Consider the following 17,527-nt stretch of genomic DNA (forward strand, 5'->3'; position numbering starts at 1 on the left):
AACAATGCGCAATAAGAACAACACGCACAAATGAGACTGACGAGCCGAGCTGTCGGTACCGGGATTTGAACTCACAACCTTGTGGACCGAAGGCGGGAGCTCTACTGATTGAGCTACACAGAGACAATCAGTGACTACATTGTAAACAGTAAAACCTTTCAGTGATTTGGTAACAAGAAGGTGTGTCCTTATTTTGGGCATGTCTTTATCCATTACTACAGTGTGTTTTCACGTACAAACTTCTCTTTGTACGCTTTCAGTGCAATTTGGCATGATCCTCTACTATACTGTAAAGTGACATAAGCATATGATGCTGCATGTGTGTATTAGAGGCAGAAGAAGAATTTTCACAAACCAGCAATTTTCATTGGCTCATAAAAACGTAATATTTTCACTTAAACGAAATGTGCTACGATTTTTTGTCCGTATAGGTCCAATGTTCACGTGTAGAAGTTTTCGTGCATTTTGATCAAAGATCCTGGGATGAGATACATTTTAACTGTTTTTCATATAATTCAAAATTGCAGGTGATTTAAAGGTCAGAGGTCAACAGTCAGTATACGCAAGTTGTTCGGCATTAGGAGACGCATATGTCTATCGAAGTTAAATTGCCGATGGTCAAACGGTTCATGAGCTAAGCGCGTTCAAAGTTTGTATTTTCAATTGAGTGCTATAGCGCCACCCTTTGGCCAATGGTCATGGGCTTCGCATAGTCACCGTTTGGCATGGAACACTACGAGAATCCCGCGTTTCGCGAAAACCGACTGCACGGTTCAGCCAGAGCTGCTATTTTTGTTGTTGTCTATTTCTTTTTGAGGTGTATAAGAAATAGATTAATATAGCTGCAAGCAGCGATAAAGCGGGACCAAGATAGAAGAAGAACAATGCGCAACAAGAACAACACGCACAAACGAGACCGACGAGCCGAGTTGTCGGTACCGGGATTTGAACTCGCAACCTTGTGGACCGAAGGCGGGAGCTCTACTGACTGACCTACACAGAGACAATCAGTGAATACATTGTAAACTGTAAAACCATTTACTGATTTGGTAACAAGAAGGTGTGTCCTCATTTTGGGCATGTCTTTATCCATTACTACAGTGTGTTTTCACGCACAGTTAAAGTGTGTGTGTGTGTGTGCGTGCCTGCCTGCCTGCCTGCCTGCCTGCCTGCCTGCCTGCCTGCGTGCGTGCGTGCGTGCGTGCGTGCGTGCGTACAAACTTCTCTTTGTGTGTGTGTGTGCGCGTGCGTGCGTGCGTGCGTGCGTGCGTGCGTGCGTGCGTGCGTGCAAACTTCTCTTTGTGTGTGTGTGTGTGTGTGTGTGTGTGTGCGTGCGTGCGTGCGTGCGTGCGTGCGTGCGTGCGTGCGTGCGTGCGTGCGTGCGTGCGTGCGTGTGTGCGTGCGTGCGTGCGTGCGTGGCTGCATGCGTGTGTGTGTTAGGCAGACATTCGCTCATAACCATGGATTTGGATTGAAGATCATCTCTTTAGTTTTTGTGGTGTTTAACATAAGGTGGCTATTATCACACCAGTCTTTAAAGTTATTGATCTCACTGATATAGCCCACAGGGCGTTCAACAATATGTACAAATAAGACTGACGAGCTGAGTTGTCTGTACCCGGGTTTGAAACAACAATCTTGCGGTCCAAGGGCAAGAGGTCGACTTACTGAGCTACACAGAGACAAATAGTTACTCCATTCTTAACAGGAAAATTAGTCAGTGTTAGTTCAGCACAATTACTAAAACTTTTAGAAATTAGCATATCTACATGCTCATAACTACAAGATCTGTCACATCACAGATCGGCTTTGTATACATAATATGCACAAATAAGAATCACAGGCTGAGTTGTTGGTACCCGGATTTGAACACACAACCTTGTGGTCTGAAGGTGAGAGCTCAACCAACTGAGCTATCTGGACAGTCAGTCATTTCATTGTAAACTGTAACATCAGTGTTTTGGTAACAAGTTTGTAACCTCATTTTAGGAATGTTGGGTCCTTTTTTTTTCTTCATGTAGGGTAATTTTTTTTATGTACAAACTTGTCAACTTTCTCACAAATAAGAATCACAGGCTGAGTTCTCTCTACCCAGATTTGAACCAGTGACCCTGTGCTCCAAAGGTGAGAGATCTACCAACTGAGCCATGCAGACAGTCAGTTGACTCAGTCTGAACCGTAACATTAGTCAGTGTTTTTGGTAACAATTGTGTGTTCTGGTTTTGGAGATGTCTAGCTATTACTACAGTGTGTTTAGATGTAAGGGTTCTCATGTATGAGCGTATTGATCAAAGTGACACATGTGTTCCCCATGAGTCAAAGAACATGTGGAAACAAGTGCCATGAATTTTGGACAAACAAAGCATGAGTTATGACTGTTGTCCAAAGGTTTAATTTATAAAAATTGCTATAGTGCTCCCCTTTGACCAATTGGAGTAAGGCCTCACTCACACAGCCCCAATGCATTTCCAATGGGAGTCACATGGTCTGACATAACACCAGTGTTGTGTGAAGGGGAGGGGAGCAGTTGAAAGCCATACAACAGCTTGTAGTCCAAAATGTTGTATCAAACCATGGGACCTCCATTGGAAATGCATTGGAGTGGCCATGACACTCACAACATTCATACAGCAATGCTGTAAAGGTCTGATTGAGGCCTTAGGCTGAGCTCACACCTTTACTGCGCTTGTTGGATGAATGTTGTGTAGCATCATGGCCGCCCCAATGCATTTCCAATGGAGGTCACATGGTTTGACACAACATTGTGTTGTGTGAGGGGGGCAGTCGAAACACAGCTGAAAGCCATACAGACCATGTGACCTCCATTGGAAATGCATTGGGGTGGCCATGACACTCACAACAGCAATGCAGTGTTGCGACCGTGTGACCTTTACAGCGTTGTGAGTGTCATGGCTGCCCCAATGCATTTCCAATGGAGGTCACATGGTCTGTTGTATGGCTTTCAGCTGTGTTTTGACCTCACACAACACAAATGTTGTGTCAAAACATGTGACCTCCATTGGAAATGCATTGGGGCGGCCATGACACTACACAACATTCATCCAACAAGCATACAGCAATGCAGTAAAGGTCTGAGCTCAGCCTCAGACTGGTTACAGGCCTATTTGGCATGACCTTCTACCATACTGTAAAGTTGCATAAGAATATGATGCTACATGTATGTGGGGAAGAAGAATTTTCACAAAACAGCAATTCATTGGTTAAAAAAAATATTTTCCTTGTCCATATAGGTCCAATGGTCACATGTAGAAGTTTTTGTGCAGAGATATTTATAAAGACATATTTCCATACCAGTTAATTAGGTGACTCTCCACACAGATTTGTGTACACATGTTATATTTAAATAATAATGCAGAAACGTAGGTTAAATAGTATAATACTTTATAGTTAAACATAAAATATAAGTCATGGAATCATCATCAATAAAAGGGGAATTCATTAAAATATTAAGAGCAATGAGCAAACCAGGATATCACAATACTACAAAAGCTAAAGTGGCAGGGGCAATAGGAGGAGGGCCGGGCCAACCAACCCTAGACAGTGGCACCCCCTACGGGTGGGGGGGGGGGATTGAGGATTGAATGGCCAAAATACCCGAAGTGATTGTTGTGTATTTTGTGTCATTTAGTGCACGTGTTGGTTTTATTGTTTACGTTAAAGATGTCGGGATCCTGGGATGTGTTTCGTATTTTCTTTCTGTGATTTGTGCTCCCGTAATTTCTCCTGATTGTGCAGGTGCGCGTTGATGGTGGGGGTTATCACTGCCTCGGGACGGCCGTCACCCGATCCAAAATGGAGCTCCCAAACACCAATTCCTGCAGAGCGAGACCCAAGTGTTAGTCACTCAAATTGGAAGGACATATTGATATATATTCATATAACTATAAGTTACATATAGAGAGACGTAGTGTCTGCAGTCAGTTGAGACTTTAGTTCTTAAGGTGCACCACAACATAAAACGACAAGACTAACTAAACAGAACAAACAAACCTCTAAAAAACATAAATCAAACAATAAGTCATGGTGGACTATGGGGGTAAATAGTAACCAGTCTATGGGTCTATCCCACCGTTAAATTACCAGCTCTATATTATTACCGTATATAGGCACGCCAGTGGAGAAGAATAGCTGACAAGTGGTGGTGGGTTAGATGTCTCTTCATGGCTGTAGTATATGAATATTTTGTTTTGTGACATGACACAAAACGAAAGTGTTGTAGTGCGGAGGAGGACCACCGACCTACCTGCAGTGTGGTGATGAGCACAGCACATCGGTGCCAAACGCCAGAAGGAGAGGAGCAGTATACAGGAGCTAAAAGGACAACATGCACGGTCAAGTTCAAAGCCAACACAGCGATAGGTGCCGGCGATTGCTTAAACAGCAAGACAGAGACACATACCTGCACTGAAGAGAGTGTCCCAGATGGTGCATGTGATTTTGTCGGTAGTGTCAGCAATCTCCAGTGTCTGTTGTGCAGTGGGTCCTCTGTAGCTGTTGCCGGTGGTTGTGGGGTGAAGTTGTGTTACTGTAGCGGTGATTTGTCCAATCTGATGAGAAAATAAATTTGTATATTTAGTTATACGATTTTCAGTGTTGTAGTGATGATAACAAATAGCACGCCAGTGGAGAAGAATAGCTGACAAGTGGTGGTGGGTTAGATGTCTCTTCATGGCTGTAGTATATGAATATTTTGTTTTGTGACATGACACAAAACGAAAGTGTTGTAGTGCGGAGGAGGACCACCGACCTACCTGCAGTGTGGTGATGAGCACAGCACATCGGTGCCAAACGCCAGAAGGAGAGGAGCAGTATACAGGAGCTAAAAGGACAACATGCACGGTCAAGTTCAAAGCCAACACAGCGATAGGTGCCGGCGATTGCTTAAACAGCAAGACAGAGACACATACCTGCACTGAAGAGAGTGTCCCAGATGGTGCATGTGATTTTGTCGGTAGTGTCAGCAATCTCCAGTGTCTGTTGTGCAGTGGTGTCCTCTGTAGGTGTTGCCGGTGGTTGTGGGGTGAAGTTGTGTTACTGTAGCGGTGATTTGTCCAATCTGATGAGAAAATAAATTTGTATATTTAGTTATACGATTTTCAGTGTTGTAGTGATGATAACAAATAGCACGCCAGTGGAGAAGAATAGCTGACAAGTGGTGGTGGGTTAGATGTGTCTTCATGGCTGTAGTATATGAATCAATAAAACACTCCCAGCAGTAGCGGTGGCCCTGTAAAAACAAGCTTTGCGTTAACCTAGAGGTAAAGGAGCAGAGAGAAACAAACAGTGAACGCACCCCCTCTGTGAGTGCAGAGCTCGCCGTCGGAGCCCGCAGCAGCGGGACAGGCGCCCGATCCGTCACTGAAACAACATGAGAGCTGATAAGGTTTACGCTCTAATGGTGACATGACACAAAACGAAAGTGTTGTAGTGCGGAGGAGGATCACGGACCTACCTGCAGTGTGTGGTGATGAGCACAGCACATCGGTACAAAACTCCAGAAGGAGAGGAGCAGTAGCATACAGGAGCTAAAAGGACAACATGAACGGTCAAGTTCAAAGCCAACACAGCGATAGGTGCCGGCGATTGCTTAAACAGCAAGACAGACACATACCTGCACTGAAGCGAGACAGAAGCAGAAACAACTTCTACTGTGGGAACGCAGGCCCGCTGAGCATGAACCGTGGCACCCACAACCGGAGCAGACGAAGACGGGCAACAGGAAACGTGCTGCCTTATACTGTCACTAATCAGTCACTGAGTGAGTGAAGGATGGGCCGTGACAGCGTGGGAACCCACGCCCATCATACCACACAAACAAAAACAAATTAAAAAATCCCTTTGGGATTAATAAATCCCATATTTTACAATATGTCAATACATTACTATTTTGCAAATTATTTCCTTATTTTACATTTTGGGGGGGAAAAGCCAATTTAACACTGAAGTGCCAACAATGTTTAGGTGTTTACTTTTCATGCACCCGTTCGTTTGTAATGTGACGGTCCAAATTGTTCAGATTGGTGTAGACTGCAGGGAAGATCATAGGGGTAAGACAACTCCCCTCTCTGCAGTCTATTTATGAGCAGGCTACATTAAAACAGGCTCAAAAAATCGTCAGTGATGTTACTCATGTTTTAAATGGCGAGTTTGTACTTCTGCCCTCTGGGAGAAGATACAAAGAACCAAAGTGGAAGTACATCAGATTTAAAAAATCGTTTGTACCAGCATCAACTAAGATGTTGAACGAGGCTCTGAAACAGCAGTAACTGTGTGATGTTAGATTATCCACATCAAGTGTGCAATTGTGTAATGTTGTGTCTTCCTCTGTAATGTATTTGTTTGTCATTGATGTTTTATGTGTGGCTGTAGCTGGGGTGAAAGCCCAAGACAAATTTCCCTTGTGGACAATAAAGTTTACCTTGACCTTGACCTTGAAATGCCACTGAATCAGTAGACCTAATTCTTTTCCACTTTGTTTCTGTTTCGTCATATATGGGCTATCTGAAATATGCCCATGCATATATGCTATAATGCTGATAGCCTACTGTAGCTCTTTTCAATTTGTGAAGGCTGAAATTATTTTATTGTGAAAGCATTTTTTTTTAAACGTCTCACATCCTGGATATTTCCTTGTACCTGCAAATAGCTGATCTATAAACTCATAACGGGTTCCGGCCGGATAGCCTCGCGTTGCGATACTTTAATATACCACTGCGCTTCGCTGCCCTTCGGGGCATATTCATATGCTATGGGTCGGATGAAGGCTGGCTGCGCCAGGCTAGTTTCCGTATGCGACGCGTTGTGAGCTTGCAGATCAACCATTTTCATCAGCAGGCAACTAGTCAGGCTTCACTTGACCGCTGTGTTTTGTTGACCTAGGCGTCGTTATACAGCGTTCTTCGACACAAACATGGGAGGCTATAGTTTTCGGTGGCAGCGTGGCTTGTTGTGTTTAATCAAACAACATCAAGTTTACCTCAGTGTTTTGGGGTCGTGACAAGACATGTTCTACGTATGTGTTTGGATGGATCAGCGCGAGCGGCGTGCACGTCATCATATAGTTGTGACTTTGAGCTGCTTGCATTCGAAAGTGATTACGTTAAATGTGCTGTTAGTAGCCTAATCGAGACAGTGGTTTTGGAGTGGTGTTTTTCCGCTACGTATTAAAGCCTGTTCAGCGTGTGTTATAGCTGGATTTTCGCCTAGAAGAGGGCATGGAAATCTGGGACACTGTTGTACGTATAGTGAACTGTCAAGAGATTGACGTTCACGGGTCAAGACTGCGCAATCACAATCTATGGCTCTTGATAGCCGCAATCTGCAACTCTAGATCTTTTTATAATGGGATTAATCTAGAGTTGCAATACCCTCAATTGACTCCAGTCATCCAATTTGGTTTGCGATCTGCTTGTCTTAAACGACGTTAAACTCACCAACATTGCAGCTGTAGTCCAAGCTTGAATTATCCTCTTTCAATCAGTTTGTTTTTCTTAAAAATCCACCGTAGAGATAGAGATATTATGAGCTACTTTCTGTCAAGACAAGTGTTGCAGTTTGGAAGCACTCGTTTTTGTTAACGGGTCGCGCTGCTGCCTCCTGCATTATGTGCAACTTCGAAACAGGTGGTAAGCAGGGCCGTTCAGTGACATACGACGAGTGTTTCCAAACTCCAGCACTTAGAAAAAGAATAACCTGCACAGAATTTCTTGACAGAAAATAGCTAATAACATGTCTACGGTGGATTTTTATGAAAAACAAGTTCGGCAGATTGAAAGAGGATAATTCAAGCTTGGACTACAGCTGCAACAGCTGCACATTTTTAACGTCGTTTAAGACAAGCAGATCGCAAACCAAATTGAATGAGTGGGTAGTCAATGGAGGGTATTGTAAGTCTAGATTCATCCCATTATAAAAAAAAAATCTAGCATTGCAAATTGCGGCTAGGCTCTTGACTGCTACAAAAGAATATAGTAGGCCTAGAGTACTCTTTCGGTGCGCATTTTCGAACGTACTGAAACTGAGATGTGATTAATTGTGGATGTTGTTTAAATGCTGTATTATATTTGAAGTAAGAGAGCAATTACTTTGGAATATAGTTGTCGTTTAAAGTAATGATTTTTAGCTTGTGGGAGTTTGTAGCGTGAAGTGAAATTGTAAGTCATTTTAATATCACAAAGTTATTTAAAAGTGGTCAAATTGTCATTTCTATTCAAAAGAATAGCAAATATTGATTTATAAGCCATTGATTTATAAACAATGTTAGAATGTTGCTTGAGTTTGTAGATTAAGTATTTACCAACATGTATATGGACATTATAGTCAAATTAAACTGTATCAACTTTTAAGCCCAAACTACATCAACGTTTCGGGACGAGATCTGTTTAAGATCAACCACAGCAATGCGATTGAATGAATTGCATTGATGTGTTGAACTTAACAGGAAAATGGTTTTGTCCCAAAGTTATAATAATTGTGTATTACTTTGTAATTACTAGTAGGTGTTCGTTAGGTTGACTGCATAATGCAAAAAGTGCTGTAAAACAAAAAGACAATACATTAAGATTTCATTTCAGATATTTAATTAAAAAAAAAAAAACTTTAACTTAACTGAAATACTTCCTTAAGAGGGAAAAACAAAAAAAAACAAATTAGATTCAAACAGATATTTCATTCCAAAAAAAAAACTTTAACTTAAATAAAAATATAATTGAAACTGAAAAAACGGAAAAAAACAAAAAAAACAAATTAAATTCAAACGTCTTTTTTAAAATCTAAAGAGGCTTGGCAGAGTTCGTCGTCCGTGTCTTCCATTGCTGGTGATGATGGGGGTGATGATGGGGGTGCTGGGGGTGTTTTTGCTGCTTGGGGGGATGAAATGGAGGTGATGAGGAGTGACGGGGTGTGCTCTATTGTGACGGGGTCCAAGTCCAAAAAGTGCTCGGTGATGGCTGTGGTTGTGGTGAGGTGATCTAAGTGATTTGTGTTTAAATACGTGTTTAATATGGCTGTTGTGATGGTGAGTCTGATGGGATGTACATGTGTGGGGGAGTCAATGGCCAAAATACCGGATGTGACATTTGTGAATTTAAGTGTTTTTTGTGCCATGTGACATTTCGTGCAAGTGTTTATTTTGGTGTTAACGTTAAAGGTGTCGGGATTTTGGAGGTGAGTGCAAAGTGCGCATTTTCTTTTATTGGTGATTTGTGCTCCCGTGATTTCTCCTGTGACTGTGCAGGTGCTCGTTGATGGTGCGGGGTCTAGGGCAAGTGAAAGTGCAAGAATGGATGGGGGAATGATTAGTGCTTCATCGTGGGGGGTGATTGTGGAGGATGCGGTGGTGGTGAGTGAACTGCAGGGGAATGTGCGGTGAGTGAGATTAGTGAAAGTGTATGTGGTGTCTTGGTGCAGTGTGTCAGTTTGTGTGTCCCAGATGGTGCATGTGATTTTGTCCGTCGTGTCAGCAATCTCCAGTGTTTGTTGTGCAGTGGGTCCTCTGTAGGTGTTGCCGGTGGTTGTGGGGTGGATGGTGGTGATGGTGGCGGTGATTTTTCCAATCTGATGAGAAAATAAATTTGTTTATTTATTTAGTTATACTTGTGATATACGATTTTCAGTGTTGTATAGTGATGATAAGTACTCAAATATTTTACTTAAGTACAAATATTGCAATGTAGATGTACTCTGTTACAAGTACATGTCCCGTATTCGAAATGTACTCAAGTAAAAGTACAAGTGTATCTGTGTCAAAATGTACTTAAAGTACTAAAAGTAAAAGTACTCATATTGCAGAATGTCCCATTTCACAAGTTCAAAATAGCCAATCTACAAGCTGAAACGATGTTTTAAGATTGTTTTGTTCTACATCTGTAATGTTGGTGAGCTTTATGTTTATACAAGCTGATTGGAATGTGTAATTTGATCCGGTTATCTGAGGGTATTGCAACTCATATATATATATATATATAGAGTATATAAATTATAGTTTTTAAAGAGAATACAAAGGGTTTTGTTTGTTTCACCGCAAATAGCTAAAATGACTTAATAGCCTATAGGCAGCTACATGTAGGCCTAGCTTAACTTGTCCGACATTATTCCTTAGCTAATTTGATGGGTTTTTTTTCCATTAAGAATCGAGGCTCAAATACCTGCACGTAGCAGAGTATGCAATAGGTATAATAAAGTTAATAGGCCTATTTATTAGCTACGATTCATTGTTATCCGTTTGGTCATTAACTACAAGGAATAATGTCAGCCAAGTATATATGTATATATATATATATATATATATATATATATATATATATATATATATATATATATATATATATATATATATACACACTAGCTGCATATTGTACCGAGTGAGTGCACTGTGCAATGCAAATTAATAGGCATATAGGCAGTGTTGGTCAGCTAGGCTACATAGCTTAATTCACATGGCTGACTATTCCTTGTAGTTAATGACCAAACAGATAACAATGAATCGTAGCTAATAAATAGGCCTATTAACTTTATTAGACCTATTGCATACTCCACTAGGTGCAGGTATTTGAGCCTCGATTCTTAATGGAAAAAAACCCATCAAATTAGCTAAAAGGAATAATGTCGGACAAGTTAAGCTAGGCCTATACATGTAGCTGCCCAACACTGCCTATAGGCTATTAAGTCATCTTAGCTATATTTGCGGTGAAACAAGCAAAAAAACCCTTTGTATTCTCTTTAAAAACTATTGTTAGAATCCACCTTCAAAATTAATTATGTGAATGTATTCTATTGTGCGGTAGTTTAAGAATGAAAAATATAGGCCTATTCATATAATACTTACTTTCTGTCTGTCTGAAAGGTGTTTGACTTGTTGAATGGTTGTAGGTTGCAGGGTTGTGGGTGATTTTCGAATGAAGTTGACTTTGGAGGTATATTGTACTAGCGTTTTGTGCGTTATTTGAAGGTTGAATTTGTTGGTGTCTGTAAGACAAGTATTAAATGCACACATTTCTTTATTATGGCAGTATTTGATAGTTATTTTAGTGTAGGTCTATACAGGCATATCAAATAGCAAATGTTAAATGAAGATAATTAAACTTACATTGGTTGGTGATTTTTCTAATGTTGATTAGTGTGGTGGGTGACTCCTGTTCCTGGCATTGCATGATATTTGCGTGATGAGATGGTGAAAACGCGACGCAGTCGAGATACTCCTCAGCTCCAATTTGAAACACGAAGTTAAAATATTTCGTGTTGATTTTAGATAGCTTCACCTCAGTGGTTTCGAATATGAATCCGGTGCAGCTTTCTTCGTTGTCATACCTTGCTTGTTTGGCGGCGGAAGCCATTCTTGCGATTACTCTGTAATGTTCGAGTAGCTGTTTGTTTCTTAATTGGTGGTATTTATAGGGGAACATATTCAAATTCAGTGATTTTCGGAATCACGTGTTTTTAAATGACATGTGGACATTCTATTCTTGTATTTATATGATTCTAAGCATGTGTATATTGTGTCCTTGTTATATATATATATATATATATATATATATATATAGGAGGAGACCTGTGTTGATGGCAACATTAACTCATGTGTTCCTCGTTTGTGGAAAACAAATTACATGATTCCTACTTGTGGACAATATCTGGTCTGGATTCGATGTCGACTCCTGTCCATCGCTCTTGTCCATTCTAACTTTACTTTAGAGTTATGGACCAGAGGTTTGGATGACATACTATGGAGAATTTTGTGCGGACTCATTAAATGGATTATGTTGTAGCCTAAAGAATGGTGAGTGCAAGCACTGTATGGCTAATTGCACTGAGAATGGAGTTGGATCTAGTTAGACTTTGTTTGAACTCGATTTTGAAATAGGCCTAATATAAGTTTTGATCTTGTCGTGTTGTGCAGTTGGGTTGTGTCGCTTCTTGTGTTCAGGGTGTCTTTATATGCATGTTATACAATATAGGCTATATAATATATAACCTCTTGTACACAAAATATTCTAATTGACCCAGTTTTAGCGGTTTGATCGTTTTTTTAATTGGCCCGAGTCGGCTGATCATGCACGCCCCTTATCAAATGATGACTATATGCTAACCAGTGTCATAGAGTAAAACAGAGTTACGGCATTGATGGAGCAGAAAACACCTCTGTCACGTGGTTTATGTAACTCGTAACTCGTTTGGCACAACCGCCGAAATTGCAAGATAGTCAACAATCATTACAAAGTATTTCAAAGACCTTGATTTAATTGTTCGTTGTGATAAAGAAACAAAAAGGTGATGATGAACAACAGAGAGAAAGAGAAGAAGAGAGAAAAATACGACCACTAACACAGAGTAAGAGAGTGGCGACAATAGTGTTGATTCCCACTGTAACAATGGAATGCGGAAGTGCTCATTCTACCTCAATAGGATAGTTCCAACGTTTGGAACTATAGCCCATAGGCACCCGCTTTGCGGCGAGATCAAAGCGTGTCGCCACTCTCTTACTAGATTACTCTGTCCTAGCAGTCAGAGAAAAAAAAGAAAACACAGTTGGCAGTGACATTTAGAACAGCACATTGACTTCTACGTTGTGGCTAGACTAACATCAGCAGTAAATTCAGAACAGCGCCAAAGAAGAGATTCTATATAAAGAGGCGACACTGGTGCGATGACTTGGACGTAATCACACCAAGATGGCGGCAACGCTGCCGCTTCTGCCATCTAGTGGTGATTCCAAAGACTGTAGTCAGAACGCTACGTTTCCAGTGATAACTGGAAAAGCTCTGCTGCTGTCTGCTCCAAATTAGTCATAAATCAAATTAAATCGGGTGAGCAACGTCTTTGGGCACATGTTCACTTATAGCCGTTTAGGCTGGCCTGGTTTGATCATCCAAATAATGCTACACAGTGAAAATCACCATTGCTGCCTGTTACATATTATAATATATATCAATAATGTAATAAGAAGAATAAGTCAATATTAGTATAATCACAATTTAGATTGTTCAAATATAGCCTATGGGCTATATTATTGTATTTTATCTGTGTCACATGTTTCTTTGTGTGCTATTATGTAGGCCTACAGCAGGGGGATTTAGCCAGCCCCACTCAGGTGGGCAGACAGAATTGTAAGGGGGGGGGGCGACTCCGCTGGGGCGGGTGGGGTGTCAAACCCACATTGGGTGAGCAAGGAGCACGTTTGGGTGAGCTATGCCCACCCCTGCCCTCCCCTAGAACCGGCCCTGGCCTACAGTATAATAGGCCTATCATTTTTGTCATGACCCATTGGAAAGTACTTTGGGTTATATGTGCTATAAAGATGACTTGATCTTCTGAATGTCTGGGGAGAAAGGTTTCATGTAGGCTATATCAAACAATAATGCTTTATAAATAATGGTTGTAGTTATATATATTTTCCTTTCCATTGCACACAAATCTGAATTCAATTTTGGACACTGTTCTGAATGAATGTTACTGATTTGCCTAATTGATCAGCTTTGATCCATTCATAAATATATGAGTAAATCATTAAAGTAGTATGCATATTTATAATACCATTTTGCTGTTCAATGCAGATCAGTTCTGTAGAAGCATAATAGAATGTTATTACATCAGTAGTGGTTCAGTAATACCATAGAGAATGAATGGGAAATCAGGTGCAGGATGAAGCAGTCTCACCAATTGCCATGTGGCATAGTGGTGTAGTTGACTTGACTTTTAATCCATATCTCATATAGGTTTGAATACTGCTTATGGTAGGACCTACTATTTGTGTACCATCTGCAAACATTGTTTTACCAATAGAGTGTGTATATATATATATATATATATATATATAATATATATATATATATATAGCATTTGCCATAGTGCAACAACAGTGCATGAGATAAATTAGTCTAACTGTTTCAAACACAGGAGCAAGGCTTCCCTGATGTTTTCATACAGTAGTATGTATGTGTCAGTGGAGTGGATGTTCTGAAGTCAGATTGGAATTCAAATAGCAGTTTATGCTTAGTTAATTTGTTTTTGAATTATTATTTTTTAGTTTTTGACATGGTCTGCACAGGGGACAGGTGTTAATGATGTAATGAGGGACAATATGATGTGATGAGATGATAAATGTTCCCTTCATTGTTAATGGTGTTTTTAAAACAAACATTAAACCTGTATATAGGTTATATACAGGTTCAAATAAACTATTACAAGATTCAAAAATCAATGTATTTATTAGAACTCCACCAAGCAAGTGTGAGCCTTCATGTGATTCTGCAGTGTGGTTCTTTGATCATTGATGCCAGAGTCCTGTACTGTCCTTGTTTTGTAACATCTGCAGGATCTCTTTGTGCAGTCAATAAGTAGCCTCCTCCAGGATGCAGAAGTGGATCACCAGAGGAACCTGGTCTCCTTCCTGGATGCTAGGAGAAAAATAATGTTTATTTGTTCCATTTTTCCATTGTGTTAAAGAAAATCACACCTGTGTGAACTGAGTGGTGCAAGGTCTTATATAGCCTGATCAGCTGTGGTCTGATGTAATGTCACTAACCATAGCAACCATGCTCATTTTTGAGTGGTGTAAACCACTCCTACAACTGGCTTTGTTAGTTTACGTGTCTGTCTGTACCAATGTCTGTCCGTACCAAAAAAATCACACCCGTGTGAACTGAGTGGTGTAATATAGCCTGTCTGACGTAATGAAATCACGTCTTTGTATTGAGTTTGTGCTTGAAATGTACTGTAATTCTGCAAACTGTTAATAAATATTTCAATCAATTAAAAATTAAATTAGGACCAGTAGTGTATACATATTAAATGAACAGGTGAACAGGGTGAACATAGCAACCATGCTCATTTTTTTCTGCAGAAACAAAGCCAGTTGTAGGAGTGGTTTACACCACTCAAGGAGTGGTTTACACCACTCAAAAATGAATGTCACCCAGTTCACATGGGTGTGATTTCATTACGTCAGACCACAGCTGATCAGTCTATATAAGACCTTACACCACTCAGTTGACACGGGTGTGATTTTTTTTGGTACGAACAAACATGGGTAGGCCTACAAAGCCAGTTGTTGGAGTGGTTTGCACCACTCAAAAAAACCTAAGCATAAAACTAAATATATTGACAAAAATCTAAGTAAAACTGATGATCACAAGTTGTTGGTACAGAGATGGGCCTGGTGCAAACAAATAATGAGACACTGAGGCAGTGCCACTATAAGTTCATAAAGTTTATTAGACAGACAGGGAATATTTATAGTGCTGGATTGTAGAAATGCAAGATATTTGACATAGGAATGTGGCATGATGATGTGCAAGGGTGATCTCACAATGTACAAGGCTGATTTTACTGTCAGCATATGAGGCTGACCATCTACCAGATGCTGCACATCTCTAGAAAGTACAATGTAGACAGTGAAACATATAGCCATCAAGCACAATGCAAGCACACTGCATCTCAATTTCAGTACACAGACTTACTTAGCTGTATGTGTACATGGCATGATTCATAACAGTGCCCTCTTTTGTTCTGAAAGAACATCATTGATACAATGTGGAAAACGTATGCAAACTCAGTCGGTGCCGAAAAACCTAGTTATTATCACATAATATTGTCTTTATCATTTCATAATTTGTTTATGTGATATCAATTTCATTAGGAAAATTGCAACCGAGTCCCCCTCCCAACCAATCCAACCAAATTTGGGCGAACACACAAGGCCAGAGATTGCATACGTAAAATAAAGAGAGTAGATAGAGAAGAAAATAAATAATAATAAAATATACAAAAAAAATAAAGGTGAGGTATCATCCCAACTATCCATGCAAGTAAAATCAATACCAGTCTGGTAATACTCCCGTTATCCATCTGTAAAGCAAAAGTAGTGTCTTTGGCATATGCGTATTCAGTCAGTTCTGGATCCTGTTGACTGGTGTCATTATAGAATTTGGCAGCATGCTATGCAAATATGTAACATTTCCAGGGGCATAGTTCCATTGTTGACAAAACAGGGGTTTTGAAAAGAATGCATCTTTCCAATATGTGCAAGCACCAGGGTGTCTAGCCAGTCCAACTAAGCACAATCAGTCCAAGGATAATTGGCTGCAGGTATCTATCTCTCGGTGACCGTTTGATGTGGCCACAGGTTCAAAGGGCAGGAACAGGAAAGTAGAGGCCTGCTACTCCAGCTGTTAGGAGCAGGGCGGTTCTCACATATGTGGCTCTTTTGCACTGGGTCATTGGAAATGATTACTGGGTCCTCAGCATGGGGTTTTTTCTGCCGTTTGATGTCTTCAGTATTTGCCTGGATAACAAAGCAAATGGCAATAAAATAGTCAAGTAATAATGAACTGCCTTTTATAATCACAATAGTACATGAATTTGTGACAGATACCTTTGCAACTTTGATGATTAGGAAATCCAATAAAGCGCAACCGAGTAAGCCGATTCAACACTTCACAAAATCTATAAAGCAAAAAGAAAATATAATGGCAATAAACTGATTATGGAAGCTATTCAATCCTTTATTAAATTAAGATTATAAATAGTGTTACCTGTGATGTCCCCGAGTTTCTGGACAGCAGGCTCCTCCAGAAGCTTTGCTCCTGCACCATGGTCACAGGAGGTATTGTAGTAGATGAACCCAGGAAGTTATTTTACCAGGTACTGCTTCTCATCTTTCTGTTGACTGCATTATGGGATCAGAGCAGAAACTATGTAGGTTATGACTGGGCCATGGATTTATTTGATAAGAGAATCACTAGATCTTATAATGGGAATAAATGTACTTAATTTATTCCAGATTGGTGAGACATTGAGATGGTGTCCACATTTTACTTCCTCTCCTTTAGTCAGGCTAATGTCATTTAGCGTAATGTTATTACTGTAAAACATAGGAGAAGGGGCAAGTAAATAGGATACAAGTTTATCAGTTTGTCATTTATTTTATACATGTAATTGATATTGTATTATGAACAATCACTCAGGTCTGTTGTAACCAGGTTCAGTCTTGCCCACAAGTATTTTTTTAATTTGTGTTTTTTAACCATGTGGTTAGTGGGTTCATTGTTACCCCAAAGACATGGTCATGAGAGTAACGATAGGGATACTTGCATCAAAGAGGAAGTGCAGTCTCTCTGCTGTATCAGAGGGGGGCCCACTTCCACATCTGTCCATTTAATATGGTTTACTCAAGGGTTAATTTCTCAGCAAGTTTTGGAATGGTGGCTGGACCACTCTCATTGTGTGCGCTGTTTGATGAGAATACATGGAGAACAAGAAACACACTTAACATGATAGGCATTTAAATATCTTATTCAGAGACTTATGAACTGCAACATCAGAGTGTAGCAAATAACACTGACCATATTTACAATCATTATGGATCACCAATAATATATTAATTTGATGATTTAATTAGGGATAAATGGTAAATGGTGCATTTATATAGCACCTTTATCCAAGGTGCTTTACATAGATGTGCATTACATTCACACACACACATACATAGATGGCGACGGAAGCCATGCAAGGT

General features: G+C 40.2%; 1 long non-coding RNA gene across 1 annotated transcript; it reads right to left on the bottom strand.

Moving 5' to 3' along the window:
• Positions 1 to 15,245: 15,245 nt before the first annotated feature.
• On the bottom strand, positions 15,246 to 17,302 carry LOC306918926. Its single transcript, XR_013789439.1, has 5 exons — positions 17,107 to 17,302; positions 16,782 to 16,876; positions 16,548 to 16,681; positions 16,388 to 16,458; positions 15,246 to 16,297 (listed from the first exon to the last, which is right to left on the bottom strand). It is a non-coding gene; the product is annotated as an uncharacterized lncRNA (long non-coding RNA).
• Between the last annotated feature and the right edge of the window lie 225 nt (positions 17,303 to 17,527).

This window comes from Electrona antarctica, assembly GCF_951216825.1.
Source record: "Electrona antarctica genome assembly, contig: scaffold_400, whole genome shotgun sequence".
NCBI classification, from domain to species: Eukaryota; Metazoa; Chordata; class Actinopteri; order Myctophiformes; family Myctophidae; genus Electrona; species Electrona antarctica.